Source organism: Onychostoma macrolepis, chromosome 07 (assembly GCF_012432095.1).
Source record: "Onychostoma macrolepis isolate SWU-2019 chromosome 07, ASM1243209v1, whole genome shotgun sequence".
In the NCBI taxonomy this organism is placed as follows: domain Eukaryota; kingdom Metazoa; phylum Chordata; class Actinopteri; order Cypriniformes; family Cyprinidae; genus Onychostoma; species Onychostoma macrolepis.
In genome coordinates, this window is record NC_081161.1 from 22,358,021 (window position 1) to 22,379,927 (window position 21,907).

Consider the following 21,907-nt stretch of genomic DNA (forward strand, 5'->3'; position numbering starts at 1 on the left):
GTAAATGTTTCACGCCAAACCTAATGAAATCCTAATTCTCATACTGACATCTAGTGTTAGCCTATAGAATGGACATCTTCTGAGACTGTAACCATAGAAACACATAGACAATAAATTGTTCTGACCTTTCTTGCAATTATCTGCTGCTAATCTCATGCAAGGCTTCAGTGCTTGTGTAAATAAATTAATATAAAATAAATACACTAGATTGCTACAAACACAACCTCTACTACTACATAACTGAAATAACTATACTATTATAACTATACTATTTAATCCTTGAATGGTGTTCGAGTCTGTGTCAGCCGTTTTCACTTTTTATCAAAAGAAAAAAGAACTCTCTCTCTCTCTCTCTCTCTCTATATATATATATATATACATATTCAGACTTATATGCCCTCTAGAAGCTTGTATTCTGCAAGTGAACGTCACTTTATTGTTCATCCCAAAGAGGTACAAAATCACTTTCACAGACTTTTAAATTAAATGTTCCTTCCTGGTGGAATGACCTGCCCAACTCAATCCGAGCAGCTGAGTCCTTAGCCATCTTCAAGAATTGACTAAAAACACATCTATTCCATCTTTATTTGACCCTCTAACTCTAGCACTTTCTATTCTAATTCTATTCTTAAAAAAGGCCCCTTTTAGACTCGCACTCTATTAATTTACTAGCTGCTTGTTTTCTTAAAAACAAACAAACGAACAAAAAATAAAAACAAACACTAACTTCTCTATTATTTTTGTATTCTATCTATTTATTTTCTTTTTATTTATTATACAATTAACAAAAGCAAAAAAAGGCCTCTAACAGTAGCTTGCTCTATTCTTTTTCTATTCGCTCTGTTTTCTTTTTATTTATCATACAATAAAAAAAAATAAATAAATAAAAACCTTGCTATGTGTACTGTTAAGCTAACTGAGACTTAGTATCACTTGCATATCATTGCTCTTTTGTTGATTTTGATTGCTTCCATTTTCCTCATTTGTAAGTAGCTTTGGATAAGAGTGTCTGCTAAATGACTAAATGTAAATACACACACACACACACACACACACATATATATATATATATATATATATATATATATATATATATACTTTTCTTTTTTTTTTCTTAATACCTTGCTTTTAGAGTAAAATTATAAGGCTGTTTTCTATTGAAATATTACACACAACTACATTTAATGATTACAAATGAGCCAGCAGCACTATAACTAATCAAAAACTCTTTGTATGACGTGTCTAAAGCATATCGGTCAAAAGTGTCTGGCACTGAGGTGTTCAATCATGCTTTCCGTTTTCCGTTATCAAGAAAAATGAGCACAGTAAGGGTTTAGGAGATTTGCCCTATAGCCTATAGCTTTCAGTCCACCAATTTACTTTGGTTTAAGTTACTGTGATGAGCAGTCTGATATACAGCATTCCTGTAGATGACTGTGAATACTACTGTAAGAAAAATAGGACCACTGCATGCTACGATTGACCAATTATAATCAAGTATTTTCAAAAGCAGAGTAATAAGCAGGAATGTAGATCTCATTTTTATATCCTTACTGTTACTGCCTTAACTCCAGAGTATCTTTACTTGTGCACCTCATGGTGAATCTCATGGGAAGCGATTACACATAACACCATGCTGTTGCATGTCAATCCTGATACAAGCTCTTGCCCTCAGTATATGCACACATCAGACATGTAACCTGAAGGCTTTGCTGGCTGTTGGGTTGGATCCAGCTGATATGCGTTCTTAGTCTGAGTGAATAAGTTTTACCGCTGAAGCACCCTCCTATTCCCAGTGCTTACTGTTTCTCCCTAAACAGCACTTATATGCTCTGGCTTTATAAGGACAATCTCAATACGTTCAATGTGCCTATATGACCGAAACATCTGTTTTAACATTTGTTAAACAGAAAATCTGTTTAAAAACACATACAGTAGTTATTGCTCTAAACTCCAGAATGACCTTTATCATCATATATATTTATACAACAGTCTATCTTATATCTGATTCCTGGATCATTAGGCCTATATATAATTCATATTTCGTATGTCTAGCGGTCAATATTTGGTCTCATTAATCTATTATTTGTTCAAGAGCAAATAGTTCTGGCTGAGGACAAAGTTTCATAACTTGAAATTTTTAACTTTAAAGGGGTGGTTGACTGCGATTTCACTTTTTTAACATTAGTTAGTGTGTAATGTTGCTGTTTGAGCATAAACAATATCTGCAAAGTTGCGGCACTGAAAGTTAAATGCAAACTGAGATATGGGAACAATGTAATGAAGGGGGCGAGGCCATATTGTGCTGCTTTAGAGAAGAGTAAGAGAAAACTAGGGGTGCACGTAAATATCTATTCATACATGAATCGTGATTCTGTCTTCTAACGATACTAATGGATTCACAAGTTTCAAAATCATATGTTCTAAAGCAGCAGTTCTTAATACTGTTCCTTGCATCCCCCTCCTCTGCACACGCTCTCTCTCTCTCTCTCTCTCTCTCTCTCTGTCTCATTCAGATCGTCAGATCAGCTCCAACAAACTGTTCCAATTATACACTTATTTTCACATAGCAATGAGAAGCGTAATACATGGACGCGTGTGCGGTTGCTGTGCTGTATTAAAGCTTTAATCAGGATAAAACCGTATATGAAAAGCTAACAGAAGCAGTAGCACTTACACACAAGTATGAACCAACAAAAAAACAAACAAAAAAAAACATACCATTAAGAGCCGTGCTTGCACAGGTTCAGCGCAATCATCTTCACTAATATTCTCTGGGTCTCAATCGGGATCAAATTGATAAGCAATATAGACAACATCATTGTTTACAATACAACCAGAGTGCATGCCGCTGAGCTGAGGGGTGGGATGTTTAGACTCACACTAGAGGCGGTTTAGCCAATCACAACACACTGGACCAGGTAACCAATCTGAGCCCATCGCGTATTTCTGAGGGAGGGGCTTCATAAAACCAGGAAATAACCAGGGTGTTTATCAGAAAAGGGATAGAGCGGTGTAGAATAAAGGTAAATTATGTGAAATAGCATGAACGCATGTTTGACTGTACCCCATAAACACAATCAAGCCTAGAAAAAACAGTCAACCACCCCTTTAATGCTGTATGAGAGCGCTGCCTGTGTACGTTCAACTGAACTGCTTAGTAACTTTTATAATAGTAAAATTTTATAATTTGAATATAATTGTTCAGTAAAGAATATTTTATATAAATAAAAGTCATATTTAAAGCTGCAGTCCATAAGTTTTGCCTCTTTGTCACCATCTCTGTTTGAAAACCTGGAATTGCAGCTGTGTGCGGAATTATTTTCCTTGCGTGGGTTGTGCGTCGGCACGGTTCCAGCGCGGATGAAACTAATGTTTTAAGGAGTGTGTGTGGCTGTCAATCACCACACCTGTGTGGATCCTGTACTTCGGAATCACAGATTCTAGATTCCAGATGTCTTGGAATATATGACCAAAATAAGAATTTTCACCGTATATTGCCATCTGAGCAAGTAAGTAACAAGTCAGCCATGTTTGTTCTGACCAAATGAGGAAAAAAGCATTACCATAAATCGTGCTACCAATGGTGACATTGCGTGACTATGAGTGTGTATTAGCGTGTAAATTTTGTGTGACTAATATAATGTGTATTAGCGTGTAGATTTCAATTTCTGCATAGTCTAATCTAATTGTCATGCCATTCAAATTTCATATTAAGAAATTCGTTTAACCCAAAAAGCTAATTATGCTCCCTTCGAACTGGTTTTCTTTCAAATACAAATCTTACAGGCTATCTGTAATCAGAAGCATATTTAAAACTGGAATATAATTTTATTTTATTCACATGTGTTTCATAAACACATAATCCTTTCTGGATTACAATCCAGCTGCAAAATGATACATTTCATTATTCTAGCTGCTGTGAGAAAAGGCTATAAACGATCTGCCACCTGCAGGATCCTCACATGCGATAGCCTAGTAGCCAGGACAACTTCTTTATGTTTACAGATATGACGTAATGATGTACCATGCTTGAATTTCCCGCAAAAACCTACCCATACCACTCAAATTAGAAAAAAAAAATATATATTATAAGCTAAACGTTGTGAATCGGGCTAAAGTAAGGTGACTGAACAGTGGCTGGTTATGTACTTGCTCAAATATTGATTTCGGATCATTTTTAACCAAAAAAAGTTACGGCCTGCATTGCCAAAGATACTACTATTTGGTATTGAGAAACGTTCTGTGTTAGTGATGGGAGTTTTTACTTCAGTGCAGGATACATTAGCTATGTTTCCATCCAAAATAGCAAATTTAACTTATGTGCATCAAACATCTGCGAATAAGGCATTTCATGTGTGCAAGACAACAAAATCGTCACTTCCTGGAAATTGGCAGGAATCACTAGTTAGTTCAGTTATCCAGTCACACCCACTGTTGTGGCAAATTGACATGAGCTATATATATATATATATATATATATATATATATGTGTGTGTGTGTGTGTGTGTATTTGTGTTTATCTTGGCATCTTTATTTATTTATTTGTTTTATGCAATATCCCAGAATTTGTATAAAACTGGATGGAAACATAGCTATTTTACGCAATTAGATGGTCACAAGAGACTGTCTTTATGAGTGAGTCAGTAGCAAAGTCTTTTATATTGAAATATACTTGTAATTATTTTATATTTATTATAAGGATTTGTAATTATTTTGACTTTCAGCAACACCTTGGAAGATGCAACCAGCAAATGCATTGAGCAAGGAAACCCTCTTAACAGATGAAATGATACTCAAACATTTTATCCTGAATTTGAGACTGACCTGAGGAATAAATGCTATATCAGATGCAGGTAATCACACTCGCTCAGTCCATCTCTCTCTCTCATAATATTCTACTCTACATAATATAATAACCTTTCAATGAAGCAACTAAACATTCCTTTGTTACTAGATCTAAAGTGACATTTTTGAATTTGTAATGGAGGCTTGGGCTCATCTGATAAACTGTTAACTTGAGATTTGAATCGGCAGTGGAAGGAAGTAGTCACCCTGGTTTTTTTTTTTTAATTATTATTATTATTATTTATTTGTTTGCTGTTTGTATTATTTATTTATTCATTCACACATGTGTGCCTTCTAACTGTTGTATAAAAGCAATATCACAAATTGTCTATATAACATAATAGTCCATATGGCTCCATCTCAGCATGGCAGTGATTCAGCGATGATATTGCTCATATACTGTATATAAATACAGCTGTAGTATTTTGTAAGTATACTGTGTTTCAAAGTGACATTTAACGGGTACTGGGTAATTGCTAATTACTTTTTCTTCTCACAATAATTATATGAAATTAGGAAAGTGTCCTAACGATGTATTACTTTTTTTTTTTTGCTTGTTTGTTTTGATAGATGTATAGACTAAAGAAGAGAACTGATGTTAAGCGTTATGTTATATTTTCTTCGTCACTCTTGAAATCTCTCAGTCCTGGGAATTGTTCCCCCATAGTGCTCCAAGGCCTGAGGCAGCAATGGATAGATCTCATTTTGAGCTTTATAAGGCAACTGCCTAATCTACAATCGCATGAAAAAGTAAAGTGGATTTTAGCACTTCAAAGAGGTATTTCATCCCGAAGATTTCCGCAGTCATTTGTTAATATTGGGTTTAACCTTTCATCCCCTCTATTTCTTGTTTACTATGTCAGTTTTTCCAACTTTTTCTTATTGATACTTATGTTCAGTGTCTGCACTGAATGAAAAAGATAAGAGCTTATTGAGCTGAAATGCTGAAGTGGGGACTAGACTTTTAGAATGAGGAATGAAAAAAGCCATTGCAACAGCTCCCAAATTGTGCTTGACAATATTAAAATGCATGTATCTTGAACACAATCAGCCAGAGGGTTTGGATGAAACTGAAGAAATGAGCCATTATTGCAGGCCAAGAACTGCTGCACAGTAGTTTGTCATGAAGTTTGTCACCTGCGAGTGCTAGAAACTATTAGTCAGCTGACACAACCATAGAACATGTTTATTAGGCAAATCAAATAAGTAACAGCAAACATTTTTCAATAAATAAATTAAAAAGTGAGACCACTTTTGCAACTCTGGGCCTTTGTGTTAATTCATCTCTTTTAAAAAATTGGAAGACAACATTTAACAGGTCCCAATTATGGGATATCACAAAAACCTCTTCTGGCTCATTAAAAACTGAAATAAATTAGCTAACCTGAAATAAATGATATAAAATTCCATCCTAAATTGTAATAATTCATTGCTCTGTGACACTTTCCATTACGCTCCAGGTTAATCAAATCTCTCACACATTTTATCAAATGCTAATATGCTGGCAAGCTTGAGAAAACAAACAGCGAGTAATGACTCTCGCAACATTTACAAAGGTTTTAAAAAAGTCATATCCAATATTTGCATTTTGTAAATTAAATGGCACAAATTGGAATCATGGGAATTTGATTTACGATCTATTGCCGGCATGTCATACAGTTAAAAGTTGGTAAATTAATTGCTATTCTCATATGTCTAATTATAGGTGTCCTCCACAAATTACAATAATTAATATCTATAGGCTACTGGATATAGCAACCAGAACTAATCAATTACATTCGCCTGTCTAGTCTCTTAAATTATCATATTTGTCAGAATATCACTGTGGAACACAGAATAAAGACCTTACTTTGTGAAAGGTTTTTTTTATAATTTTTTTTTTTTTTCTCCAGCATGCAACATTCAGATATGCCAAGATTCCATTGTCGAGATCTAAAGGAGACAGATTGCCATCTAGGAGGGAGGGAGACATAATACAAATCTCTTCTATGATTGTTGTTTCCTATTTGGGCATATTTTTATGGTATTATATATACATTCCCTTAACAACAACAACAACAATCTTCTCCTTCTTTAGGCATCATCTGAGGCAGATGTGAACCAGTTGTCTTTTCTCTTTTTTGCCTTTCCAGTTGAAAGTGCTATTCTGGCTGTTCCAGCATTTCCACTGAGACCTCAGTCTCCTTGACCACTTCACCTTGTGTTTGCAGACATTAATTTCTGTGTGACACGAGCTGGTGCCTGATCATAGCAATCAGGTGTCCCAAGAGCACCTATCTAGCGGTCAGAAAAACAATTGTAAAGTCCTTTAGCCACCAGCAGATGGCAGTCTTGATCTATTTTGACTAACGGCCTTAAAACCTTTGCCTTCAAGCCATAACATCTCGGTTCGCTTTTGCCTTTAGAGTGTTCAGACATGCCATCAACACATAAAAGGTACATTTGTTGAAAAATCTGCCCTGGTACCAGCCATAGTAAAGCATAATCTAATATAAAATAATTTGATCATTTCTGAGCACATCTCATAAATGGGTTTTAAAGTATTGCTGTTGCTGTAAGATACAGGCTAACAGTGTAGACCTATCCATACATTTTCTTTTTGTATTAATTATTAATTTAAACTGTTATTTTTATTATTATTATTTCTATTTTTCACCCCGCAGCCCATTCTTTTCTAACACTCTTCTTTTCGTCCTACTTCTTAAGGCACTGAGCCAGGTTTCTGGTATAACGCCTGGAGTAAACAAAGTCCCCTTTTTGTGACGCACTCTAGGCAACTGACCCATTTTCACCGCATGTTATTGAAAAAGAAAATCATCTGTGCATGAAATAAGACTCTCATGCATATAGATAATTGGTAAAGAGTATGTTCCGCTACATCTTATTCAAATCAACAGATGAACTCAAATTCCACATTCTCATCTTGTATTTCTTCCACAATGACCTTGTCCCTCCTATGATTCACTCTTTTTTAATGGAATATGTAGGGCTGTCGGAAAACCAATCTCCAGTTGTTTTTCACCCATTTAAAATGTACGAAGGGAGGTCAAGACTGGCATTAATCAGAACAGATGCAGATCTTGGTAAGTGTCAATGGAGAGTCCCTGGAGCGCGCTGGTATCTGCAGCACACCGCTGCTTCTCATGCTTTGACTCTGGGCGAGAGCGCAGAGTAAAGGAGACCAGACGTCAGGTGGAGCTTTCTAACCCAGCGCTGTCGTCGGCACCCACACCAGGCCCGTTACAATTAATTTACCATCGCCATAAGGCCCTGGCACTTCAAAAAGCTTCTCATCCTGCTCCATCAAACCCCACAACATGCTTGCTGTGATGTTAAATCTGGAACTGCAGCACAACACCTTATATCCACCTGGAATGCCAACTGTTGAATGATGGCAGCATTTAAATTTTGCTCCAAATTAATCGTATCTGCATGTCGCAAATCTGCATTTCGGTGGCACATTAACCATTCATTTTCATTCTAGTTGTCAAAACATGACCTTGCATCCACCACCAGGATTTCTTAATGACACCATAAACTTGCTTTCAATATTAGAAAATATATATATATATATATATATATTTTTTTTCCTCTCTGCTTGAAGTCTTTAAAAACACAAAGAAAAGAGGAAGCAGGGATAAACTTCACCCAGACAGACCGGTCCTTTATCTAAATGGAATCAGTCACCCAGTGTTATTAAACAGTGAATGGACACGCTAGAATTGTGTGCTTTGTGGCAGAAATAGCCTGCCAGCATGCCTTAGTGAGTCGCGCTCGTATTTATTTATTCTGCTCTACCCAGAAACACCTCTGATGCTCCTGGGCAGTGGCCTCTTCCTGCTATCAAAGGCCATCCCCCAATGCAGTTCAAAAGATGGATGGTCTCGGGGGTGGGGTCGTCATGAAAGGTAAGATCAAAAACACAATGGGCCGTCCAGCTGCCCAGCCAGGCCTCGAGAGGAAGAGGAAGGGCTGCTGATCTTTGTGGGGGGAAAGTTGACAGGCTTCATTTGTCAGGTCTGCTCATGCTGCCCTGCCCTGGCACTCTAGACATTTCTTTGCTTGGAATGTGCCTGTGCCTTTATAGGACCCAGATACACTAACTATAGCTTATATAAGTTTTGACCTGTAAAAACAAAAATATAAGTCACAAGCATTAATAACATCCTTTATGTGCTTTTTTATTACACCTTATTTTAAAGTCAAATTCTCACCATTAACAAACCATTAACTGTGACTTTTACCTCAATAAACTCCTAATTTGCTGCTTATTTATAGTTAGTAATGTAGTTGTTAAATTTAGGTATTGTGTAGGATTCAGGATGCAGAATATGGTCATGCAGATTGTGTGCTTTACAAGTATAAACAGCCAATATGTTAATAGGCATGATAATAAGCAACTAGTTAATAGTGAGAATTGGTCCCTATACTAAAGTGTTCCCGCATTGTTGTTGTTGTCGGGTTTTTTTTTTTTTTAACCTAAGAGTCGATATTAATGTAATGCATAAATGTTTGAATTTGGAATGTGATCATTAACTAATTTACACACAAACAAATATACATTAAGTAACACTTTAGTATAGGGACCAATTCTCATTATTGCTTATTAGCATATTAACACATTGGCTGTTTATTAGTATAAAGCACATATTCTGCATGACCATATTATTCATCCCTAATCCTAATACATAAACTTATTTTACTAACTATTAATAAGCAGCGAATTAGGAGATTATTGAGGCAAAAGTCATAGTTACTTGTTTGTTAATAGTGAGAAATGTATCTTAAAATAAAGTGTGACCAAATTATATATGATATACAATATTATATTATAATATATACAATATATAAAGGTCGGGGTCATTAAGATTTTGTTCATTTGAAATAATTCAATAATTGAATTAAGCAACGATGCATTAAATTGATCAGAAGTGAAAATAAAGACATGTATGTTACAAAATGGAATGGAAATTTCTATTTCAAATCAACACTGTTCTTAACATTCTGTTCATCAAAAATAAATAAATAAATAAATTCTTTAAAAAAGTCTCACAGTTTCCACAAAATCATGGTGTAGCACCAAATCAGTACATCAGAATGAATTCTGAAGGATCATGTGACACTGAATACTATAATAATGACTGATGAAAATTCAGCTTTGCGATCACAGGAATATTCTTTTAATTTGTAATTTTGCAATATTACTGTTTGTACTTTTTGATCAAATAAATGCAGTCTTTGTGATAAAAGACCAAATTAATTTTAAAAACTAAACTTTTCAACGCTAGTGTATGTCTGCAAGTTCAACCACATTCTCGTTCAAATCTGAGAACTTCAACTCTCAGTATCTGAATTTGAAACATTATTTAAGATTATGTCACTTGAATTTTAAACGGGGCCACTCCCAGGGCAGCCAATACCTATTTACATATTTTATGTAAATAAAATGCTTTGGCTTTTACCCTCTTATTTTCAAGTGAACATTGTTTGTGTAATCCAGAATTTATTGTTTCCTTTCTAATTGCAAGTCATCTAAACCCTGAGGCTTCAAAGCAGCCTGAAGCTATGACACACCCACTGTGTTCCCAGAATTGAGTTTTTGTTGGAAAACAGTTTCGAAAAGTTATACTTGGTGCCAACTTTATAACTGTCCTTCTGGCAAAGGTGCCCTAACGAAACAGGTGATTTGTTAATGCTGACATCAGCCAAAGAAGAAGACATCTGCAGATCCGTTGTGAAAGGGGTTATATGTGACCTTTTGTTATACTGTACAGTCAATTCACTTCATTTGCACACTTATTTAACTGTGTAGGTATGACTGACAGATGGTGCTTCATCAGTATTAAAGGTTCCATCTTCTGAACTGTTAATATTCATGAAGCAATCTCTTTTGACCAGGACACGATTCATTTCATAAGATTGTGTCATCTATAGCATACTCAAGCCTATGCTAATTTTATAAGGGCTCTTTAACTCACAAAAGACTGTCATCTCACATTGATTGGAGCATCTGATGCAAATCGCTGTCTTCATAGAGCTGAGTAACCTATAGTTCACATTCTTTTCCTAAATAAACTATGCGTGTTCAATTCATGTCTTCAATAAAGACATGAAAATATGTGGTTATTGTGCGGTGTTCATTTTGTATAATTAATTCAGAACAAAGATAAGCACAATTTTTATGTCAAGTTAATGTAGCACCAAGGGATTTACAAACCAGCAGTAAACTAAAAATAAGGCTTTACAGCCTGATCCCATAGGATAACGTTTTAAGTTCCTATGATGCCATAAGGGAACTGTTTTAAGTTTTATGGGTCTTTAGAAAACTATAGCCTACTTGTGTTTCAAAGAACCCAGGACTGCTTCAGTTTTTTTCTTTCTTTTTTTCTTTTCCCACTTCTCTCTGTAGAATGAATATACTGCTTGAAGAACCTGCAACCCCAAACATGTTGTATTCTCCTAAGAACCATATAGTCAACTAAAGAATAGCAATAAACGGTCTTTGATAGGACATATTGAAGAACCATCAAATCTACCAGAATGTGATCTGTCACAAACAGCACACAGTCAGAAAAACGGTAGCATAAACGCACTTCTCATTTCTTTGAGGTCAAGGAGATACTGAAGGACTATTTTTCCTGTGTTTCTCTTTCCTCATAAATATGCATGCGTCTGGGCTATGGGGATGCCATTGAGTATCCTTGTTTTCTGACCTCTTTAGCAAGTGTTAATCCACGAAAAGGCTAGACCCATTTCACAAGGTGTACAAGACCTGCCTATCTCCCTGGAGCTTCAACCAAGATTGAGAATTTGTGGAAATGAAGCACCAAGAATGGCTGCCTGATATAATAAAGCACAGAGCATCAAGCTATGAAGGTTAAACAAACATGATTTATGAACATGTTTTCATTGCTTAAATTGCCTTTCCTCATTATTTACAAACTCAAACAGGTTTTTTTTTGTTTGTTTTGTTTTTTCCCTCAGAACTATTTCTTTACATAAAAGAGGACAATTGTCAATGTGCATGTGCACACCAAGAATCTGATTGGTTGAGCAGATTTCCATGAGTTCCAAACACCACTGGGGCTTAATTTTGCACAGCTTGTCTGTAATCGCTGCTAATACTGTCAGTCTGCATGTGCATTAGTGGTGCAAATTTTTGAGTGGTGACAAGGACAGTCTTTATGAGTCAATGAATCATTCGCTCAATGATTCAGACAAAAATAATGATTTATTTTGGACCTGTATTTTGCTTGGAGAATGCAAATTACAACATTCTGCTGTGACTTCATTTGGAACTTTTTCCATTGGTGGAGCAAAAACAGAAAATGTAACTTTCAATATTGTATTGAAAACGTTACTCGGTATATAACTTTTGTTAATCGAACTGTTGCATAAAAGCAATATCTCACTCACATGCATACATGCAAGATTGTAAGTGTGTTATTATTATATTTATGTTTATATCTGTGTGTGGCATTTGGTGAAGACAAAGGTCCATAATATCTCTCTGATTCATGCAGCTGCTCACTGAACTATGTTAAAAATCTTTCATCTTTGCTTCGCCTTAACCAGGCATGACAGATTATGAGGGGGAAACACCCACAGCAGTGGAATTACTTGTGCAAATTGCTAGTGCAAGATTCAAAGTCACAACAGATTAGAGACAAATAAATGAATGTCCATGGATATAAAGAACCTTTCAGGTTTGTGTGTTTCTGGAAAGATCTAGGGCAATGCGTTACTTGATTTGCAAACTGCTCTTGGCTATTTCCCCCTATCCACACTCTTCCTCCATGTGCCCTCACACTCTCTTAGCTGTCCAGCATGATTATGGGCCAAATCACTCCTACCCTGTCATGGCAGTTATTAATGAGGGTATGTATTACTCTCCTAATTAGTTGTGACACTGAACATGTCATCTGGATCAAGATTAAATGTATGACAAACACTACATTCTGATAAATAGATGCCACTTACCCATGGAAAAGCATTTTATTGCTGCCACAAGCTAAATCTTATACCTTTCACTTGGGATACATTGACTGATATAAATACATTTCTCATTTGGGAGGAAGAAAACAGAGCAGAATTGTGCAAATTACAGTTCTACAGTAATTATAGCAGATGACACAGCAAGGTTTTTCAGTTTTATGAAACATAAAAATAAAGCATATTGCGTATAGTGGCAATATTGCTTGATTCACCTTCAAATGGGCAGAGTTGCACAGCTTCAAGCTATAATCTGATTAAAACACCTCTGGGTCTCTCTGCAATACACTGGCTGTGGTGGACCGAAACACAAACAAAAAACAAATATTATTTTATATCATACATTAAATTCTTACAGTTTATTATTATTAAAATGAAGCCAAAATCCAGTGTGTATCATTATTTTTCTTCTATAATACTTCTACAAAAAGATAACAACAAATATATATATATATATTTCCCCCACAAGTAAGACCATCTTGAAAAAATGCATTACAAATTAAAACTTGTTATGAAAACAATATCTCTACAAACATGTACAATTCAACAGAAGCAATATTATTGCATCACATTGTGATCCAGTACGTCTGAATTACTGAATCACCTCCAGGACCAAGCTAATTACTATTTGGCTACACGTTTTAGAGCCTAAGCAAAGATATTCCATTGTTTGACATAGAAACTGCAACATATACATGCTTACAACTCCCAGTTGCTTTGGACTCTAAGGTGAAGTAACTGCATATCAAATCTCCAAAATAGAAGGGCACCCACTGTGCTTTCAGAGCTGATGAAAGGTTGCCGGTCAAAAACGCAGCTTAATTATAGTCTCTGGCTATTGGGAATTCATCTGTCACTTACATTAGTGATTAAGGTTTACAGTTTGTCAATCAACTGTGTTCCCCCTGAGCAAACATACAATGTACGAACCACCTATTTGACCTCGTCATCAATGGCAGCACAGCATGCCCTTTTCCAGCTAAACTTATTGCCAATTGAACGTCAGAATGAAACAGTCTGTGCTAGCCTTTGAACACGTCAGTGCAACAGAGACAAAAGGTGATCTTGCTTCAAAGTTCTCGGCTTGTGAAAGGCATCTGAATTGCGCCCCACATACACAATACAAATCACCTTCTCTGTCATTTCCTGTCATCAGTGAAGGCTCCACTAACCCTGACTAGAGAGAGCAGCGCACCGGCTGGACTGTCCAGAGGTATCATAATGCTTTCTAAATTCAAATTCCTCCCTGGACTAGTGAGGCTTGCGGGGGCTGGAAAGAACTGGTCGTCAGGCTCAGTATATAACCCTGATCCCATTAGAGACAGACCCACAAAATTGAAGAGATGCATTATGAGGTCTTAGCATAAGACAGCAACCAGAGGATTGTTTGATGGAGGTCAGAGAGGCTCTCCCATGCTGCTGAAGCACACATTTTGTTTGAACCCCTCGAACAGATTTGCTCTAGGCAAAATGTATCATTTCCAGATCTGAACCCACTGAGAGACGAACCGTGCAGGGGCAGGTGACTGATCCGGCTCGTCTGTTGGGTAATACTGCATGCATGAAAACACAGGTCTGTCCATGATACAGTGGAACAAAGTCTCTCTGTAGCCCGTGGCCACTTTTAATCTGCAAAACCTCAGCAATCCCAGTGGTATCAGAGGTGTATAATTAGCCTCCTGTTTCCTGTAGCAGACGCTGTGGTTTAGCGTTGACTATTTCTACCTGCTTTATTGATTGTTTGCATTTGCATTGTTTTGTCTAGAAGTCCTTAAAAGCAGATTTCCATAGAGTCTGTAAAACCAAAAATATGTGGATTATTTTATGCACATATCTTTTCATGTCAAGATTAATATAGTTTACTGGTTAACAGTGTTTCAGTGATTTCCAAATTAAGTTGAAGTAGAATCAAAAATGTTGTCTAAATAAATGATACATATTCTCAGTCAGACCATTTATCCTGTTGTGTATATAAAACGCCTTTTTTTGACATGCATTGAAACTCCTTCAATTATCCATCATTGCGTTCATTCATATGCTTCTTAGTCAAAATCAGTCAATGCAATTTGGGTTAAAAAGTAAATGCGCTATGCCTGGGGTGAAAGACAGGATCCAGCATATGCTGAAAATCGTAAACATGTCAAAGAGAGTTTGTCAGTCCACAGTGCTTTAGTGTGCATGCAAGAGAATAAAGCATAACAAGGAGGGAAAATAAGATGAAAAATTTACGTCATTTACACCAAACTGTAATCCTGTAGTGTTTGTTATGCCACATAAAACAGCAGTAAAACCGTACTATCAATCTGTAACACCACAGTAATTTGAGGTTCTCAAGCACCTTCGGCCCGTTCGCATGCCCAACTTATTTAACGTAGTTCAAGCACACTCTCCTATCTTACTTTTAATTAATTCTATAAATCATTATTAATAACCTTTAAAGCTTCCCATCTGCATGCCTGTAATCACCATAGTCAATCTTTGGTGTCAGTTTTGATTGCCAATCCATGTCCTCCTCTAATTGACCTTGTCCACTGAGGGAAGAGGAAAGCGAATTGCCTTCCCTTTGATAGTCGATTTATTCCTGCGCTGAATGATGAGTGCTTAGATTTTGTTCTGAAAATTTAATTAAATCTTGTCTCTTTGAGAGGCAGAACGAAATGCCAGGATCAGGTGAGCATGGGGTTAAACCATGAGTATATATTATGTGACGATGTGATATTATAGATCTTTTCAGATCCATTTAAATTCATTTTCAAAGAAGTTGCGTTTAGAATTATGAAAGCTTACTTCTGCCAATAAGGAAGCTGCTTGTCCAGCAATGGCTTTAGTTTTGTTATTATTCCATCATAGATTTTATGGGTCATGTATGATACTTGTTATTGTTCCCAATCTGTTAGAATTGTCATTAAGGTTCAGAGCATCTACCCATTTTTAAACAAATTATTTTAATAGTAACCAGATCCATGTGACTGAAGTTGAATGGTATTTTTGTGCAACAATGCTTTACAAGATATGTACCCCCCTGCTGGCCCCACTAACATCTCTTCCAGCAGGAACCATTGCTTTCCCAAGAGATCTCCCATCCAGGTACTGACAAGGCTCAACCCTGCTAGCTTCACTAGGTTTGCAGTTAAACGCTACAGGTTAATAGCTGTTGGCTTTTGCAGAAGGTCCCCTCATCCCATACAACCCAGGACCGTTTTCTAGTTTTACATTTTTCACTTTCATACATTTCCATGAAAAATAAAGTCAGTATAGGCTGTGAGAAAAAAAAAAGCAGAACCTTCCAAGCTGACTCGAGTCATCACCAACATTACTTTATTTTACATGTTTTTCTTGGCCATCAATTATGATGCACAGGGGACATATTGCATTGTGTTTATCAATTTGTCTTTTACTCACCAGTGTTTCGTTGACAGAACAACACTTGTCAAGGTGAAAAGACACTTTATTTCACAGACACAACTCTTTTGGTTTCACATGATTACACACATTTCTTATATAACAAGGACAAGAGATTATTCTGTAAACTTTTTTGAAAGAACTAGATAAATAAGTGTTTAATTAATCTACTTTTTGTATACTCCATTGTTTTGTGCCTTAATTTTCATGGATAAAAATAATAATAATAATAATAATAATAATTCAATAAATTATTCTATGTAATACAATGATGACCAGTTTTTTATTTTTTTCAATAAGTGAAAATTCTGTCCTTATTTGATCACCCTAATGTGGTTCTAATCACTTATGACTTTCATTCAACTTCAATCACAAATGAAAATATTTTTTAATGAATCCTGAGACATTTCTGTCGCTCCACGATGTCCACACAACCACAACTTTGATGATCACTTTACATGATGGACAGATTTAATTCAGTCAGTTCAAATAGATCAATGCAAATACATAGAGCACATCAAATATGGTAAAATATGGCATGACATGCAAGAACCAATGAAGTAGGTTCTGTCACACAAGCACAATCAAGCATTTGTTTGCCATATTTGATATGTTGTACTGAATTCTGATGACATATTTTTTCTACCTGGTCTCATGGCATAAACGTACCTGGGCGCACATTTTAGCGAGACGTGAAATACGTCAACCTGATCTCACAGAATTCCGTGTAATGTTCACGGACTTAATTAACCTCCGAATCTGTGGTGGCATCATGGAATCGCCGAAAATTCTGTGATGGGCTCACAGAAAAAAATCCGTGATGGGCTCACAGAAGTGATACCAATGTAAGTCAGTGACAGGCATCAGCCGTGCTCCACGCACGGAAACCCTTAGCATCAACATGCCGACGCGATACTGGGAAATTTATCGTCATCATTATTGTTCAGAACTGGCTAGGTTTAGGGTAGGGGTGGGGTCAGGTACTCCAGTGAAAGTATAACTGCATCGGAGTCACTCTTTTTACGTGGTCCGATGCAGCGCTGGTGTTGAACCAGTGAATCCGTGCATGGACCACGGCTGATGCCTTCTGTGAGCCCATCACGGAATTTTCGGCGATTCCGTGATGCCACCACAGATTCGGAGGTTAATTAAGTCCGTGAACATTACACGGAAATCTGTGAGATCAGGTTGAAATACGTACCAATAAGTACATATCACTGCAATTTCCAAAATAAATGAACACTAGAGGCAGTAAAACTCCAACGCCATTTATTCCTTTTCACACAAATTTACAGAGTTTTGATTAATAAAGCGTAATTTTGGCACAATTACTTGAAGAATATCATGTTATGACTTCAAAACAAGATTAGTATGCTGGGAAATTTGAAAACTGATCCGTAGCATCACATATCCAGCTTCATATCTATGGGTTTTCATAGACGGAAGGTTTGTTCGGTAGTATTTATTTCTACAGAGATGTACTTGAGATGTGAGGAGCTCTGGTTCAAATCCTGTGTAACTACACTTTGACTAAACAGTTCAAATCTGCATAAAAGGAAGATCAAATAGCACGGTTGCATCAACAAATGCATTTTTATATCAGTTTTGCATTTGTCAACACTATCAGGTAGGTTTAGGGTTGGGTTTGGTGTAGGGCATATTTCCAACATGATCATCATTTTTAGCAACGGTCCCCGGATATTTGAATTATGAACCGCCGCAATACGTACCTGAAGCAACGTAATAAAAACACAACAATACGTACCTATATCAACGTAATAAAAATGTGCCAGGATTTACGTATTGAACCTGTGTTTTAGCGCCACTCAGTGGACATTTCTCTTTGAAACTGCAGCGAAACGTGCATTAAGGTACATAAAAACGGTCTCGCTAAAAAGTACATCCAGGTACAATTATGCCATGAGACAAGGTTGTATTTTTTGCTTTTATTTTTGGGTGGACTAGTCTTCTTAACAGTGAGAATAATACTTTACACAACACAGGGATGCTACCACATACCACTCATGGCACAGGTAAAATCATGAATTAATGAATTAATGAATGAACAGCTTTTAAACCAAAATAATCCAATCGAAAATAGATATTGACTAAAAATATTACTGGGAACAAGGAAACAAACTCGCTCACTCCAGGTCACAAACATATGCATCTGAAGGTGGCCAGTAATCTATAATGGGAAGCTGTCAAAAAGCTCTATTTTGAAGCCCTCAGAGTGTTGACACAGATGTAGACACACGAAAAGGACTTGATGGGAATAACTGTTTCATTATTTCAGACAAGGTCCCCACGGCAGAGATATATAAAACATCTTTCATCTGAGCCTTGCACGTGTCAGGGGGTTGTTGAGGTGTTGGAATATGATATGCAAAGCCTTGTTTTAGCCTGATGGGAAAGCCATGTCTTTCTCCTCAGGCGTGTGGCCTGGGACTCATCCAGCATGCAGCTACAATGAAGGTTATATAACCTGGCCTAGGGAGCCACTAGATCCGAGCTCTGCGTGTGAGTCCTGGGTCTGGAGAGATTTCACCGGCTGATGGAACTATGTCAGGCTCGTATGAAAGGATCAGCGGTGTAATTTATTAAAATGCCCACAATGGGCTTGGAGGTGGTGGTGGTGGTAGGGGAAACCGGCACAAGCTTTTGCTCCAAAACTGCCATTTAGAGGAACTGGCAAAGGGTCATATATCCTCATCACGAGCACAATGTCCAACCTGTCATTCAGCTCTTATTGTGGAAGAATTTAATTAGAGCTGGACTCTCTATGTGTTTAAATGGGATGAGCTGATTTGCACGTCAAACTATAGCGATGACAGCATTAGCATGTGACTTATAATGGCATGTATTTTCCAGCTATCAAGCTTATACACCGCATTGAACAATGAGCTTGTTTGCTGGAAAGGCTTGGATTCACATGAGAAATTAGCATATTAGTGATAATTTGCAGTTTCTTGTGCTGCCTACATAATGCACTATATTTGACCTGCAATGGATTTCACAAACCTCCAAGGATGTTTCTCGCTGATGTCTGTCTGTTGAAATTAATTGCATTTACTTAAACCCCACTGAGCATTACTGTAGGAACGGATATACATATATATTCATATTATATCATTATATTCATTAATATTCATTATGGTGCATATACTTGGTGCAGCTCACCAGGGTTGCATCAATTTGATCAAAATACAATATTGTGAAATGTTACTTTGATTTAAAATATTATAAAATATTTAAAAATATATATTTTTAAAATATTATAAAATGTAAATTAGTCCTGTGATGGCAAAGCTGAATTTTCAGCAGGCATTATTCCAGTCTTCAGTGTCATATGATCCTTCGGAAAGCATTCTAGCCTATAAACACAACAAAGCACAAGAGGAGTTTAGTGCAAGACACTTGAACTAAATTGTGCTTCACATTTAGATGAGGATACACACCAAGTTGGTAAGTGGGTGGGAGTGTTATTTGCTCTCTCTTTCACTCTCACAATCACATATACTTTTATTACAGTTGATGGAGTGCTCAGATTCCTTAACTTTTTTTGCATTTCATGATTTGTTTGTGGTTTCTATCTCTAGAGTCCTTGCACAAAGATGCAATTAACACTGATCACTGTCATGATCGCTGTAATTTCCAGTTTTAGAAGTTCTTTGACAATCCAGTTTTATTTCCATCGGTTCCTGAAACAAACAGGTACAATTCCCAGGTAATGAACGTTCTCCCTGCGAACACCCAAAGCCTCTCCCTGCATTAATAGCTCCTCAGGAGAGGGGCTGTACATCAGACTTTATCTCCAGAGGAGACGAGCAAGCCAAATGAAGGCTCGACTTGAGAACAAGCCTACCTTGCCATCTCATGGGGATCCTCGGAGAATATTAAAGTGAAACATCAGTAATGTGAAAAACAAATGGGGGGATGCGAAAACCCCTTAAGAATTGCTGCGCCAGCGATTCATCAGACCCCACCATAAATCTCAAAAACTCTCAGTTGGGGCGGAGACGAGAAATGTGTGAAGGAGAGAGAGAAAGATGGTGAGATAAAGAGAGAGACGAGGTGGCACAGAGGAACTTCCTCCTGCTGCTACTCTCTTTCCGTAACGGTGGATGATAAAATTGGCTCATTTAAGGGGAAATATATGGATGTGTTGTCTCTTTGGGGTGTTTTGTAGAACATTTAGGAGCTCATCTTCACATGAGAGCTCTTGTCTCCAGACCAAGCTGTTCTTCAGGCAAGGCTTTAATTGGGCTGCTGATGCCGTTCATTCGTTTTGCATTGGAGTTTTCTATTTAAAGTAGGCGCCAACATGATTTGGATAAAGACAAATGAAGTTTGTTCTATGCTCGGGAGCAATGGGATCGGTGTAATAAAGATGCATTAGGAGCTAGAGTAACGCGTCTTGGCAATGTGTCACACAGTTGCGGCCCATGGGAGAGGTGGGCAGGAGCAATCTCTCACTGTAGGCTCTCATTGCCTCTTGTCAATCAAATCTGTGCATATGATAATGAAGTTCAGCATTTTGGGTTTTGTGCTGCATGAGAGTCGCTCCTCTCGGTGGAACAAGCCCCATCTGTTATTTCAAACACCTAGAAATTACTGTCATGTAACTTTAGCGAATCCCATACTAATATCGGTGACAAGCTTACATGGATATTATTTGGCTGATGTACAAAGAAAACAAGCAATGTTTGGGATTGAGCAACGAGCAGCAGATAAAAGCACCCACTCCAGTCTCCATTATGCTAAGCTTGTTTCACCCACACAATAACGGTGGAGGATATTTCAGAGCAGTGAGCTTCAGGGCCTCTGCAGGACCTCCAAAGGCTGTTTTTTTGTTTTTTGTTTGTTTTTTATGTTTGGATCTCATAGAGCTGATCAGGCTTCAAAAAATAACCTTATACAGCATGCACATTTATAGTTTAGGCATTTGGCAGACACTTTTATCCAAAGCAACTTACACTGCATTCAAAGTGCACATCTGATCAACTCATGTATTTCCTAGGAATCAAACCCATGACCTTGGCATTACTAATGCTACGTACTCTACTGTTTGAGCTATGGCAATGCATTTGATTTAGTTTTTTGTTTTTTTAGCTTAAAATATTCATCCAGGGAGGAATTTTTCCAGTCTGTCTTATGCCCCACGGCTTCTTGTCAAAGAAACAAGAAAAAGCCTTTCTCTTAAACAATGATAAATAAATTTGAATACACAAATCAGTGGTTACTGGTTAAAATGTCACATGCCATTTAACACCTCAGTGGGGCTGACTGAGCTGTCTAAATATTGGATATGAGTCCAAATATTCATTTCCTCTGAAGTATTGCCCATTCTCATTGGTCATTTGGGTTTGCCTGGCCTCATTTGCCGGTTAATTGCATTCTATACTTGAGCTAAAGACCTGTCATCTGTTTCTGTGGTCCCATTTATCTTACAAATAACCTACAGAAGGTGTGCTGCACCACCTCGCCATGCTAAATGAGAGACCTTTTATATTCGGTAAATTTGGAGAGCGTTTGCCCCAATTTTCTTTTACTTATTCCCCATGTATTACATTAGTGACAAAGTGTTCTTGTTAAAATGTGCCTCATGTTTGATACGTATTTTTAAAATAAAGAACGGATGCATGGATGCCTTCACAAAGTCTCC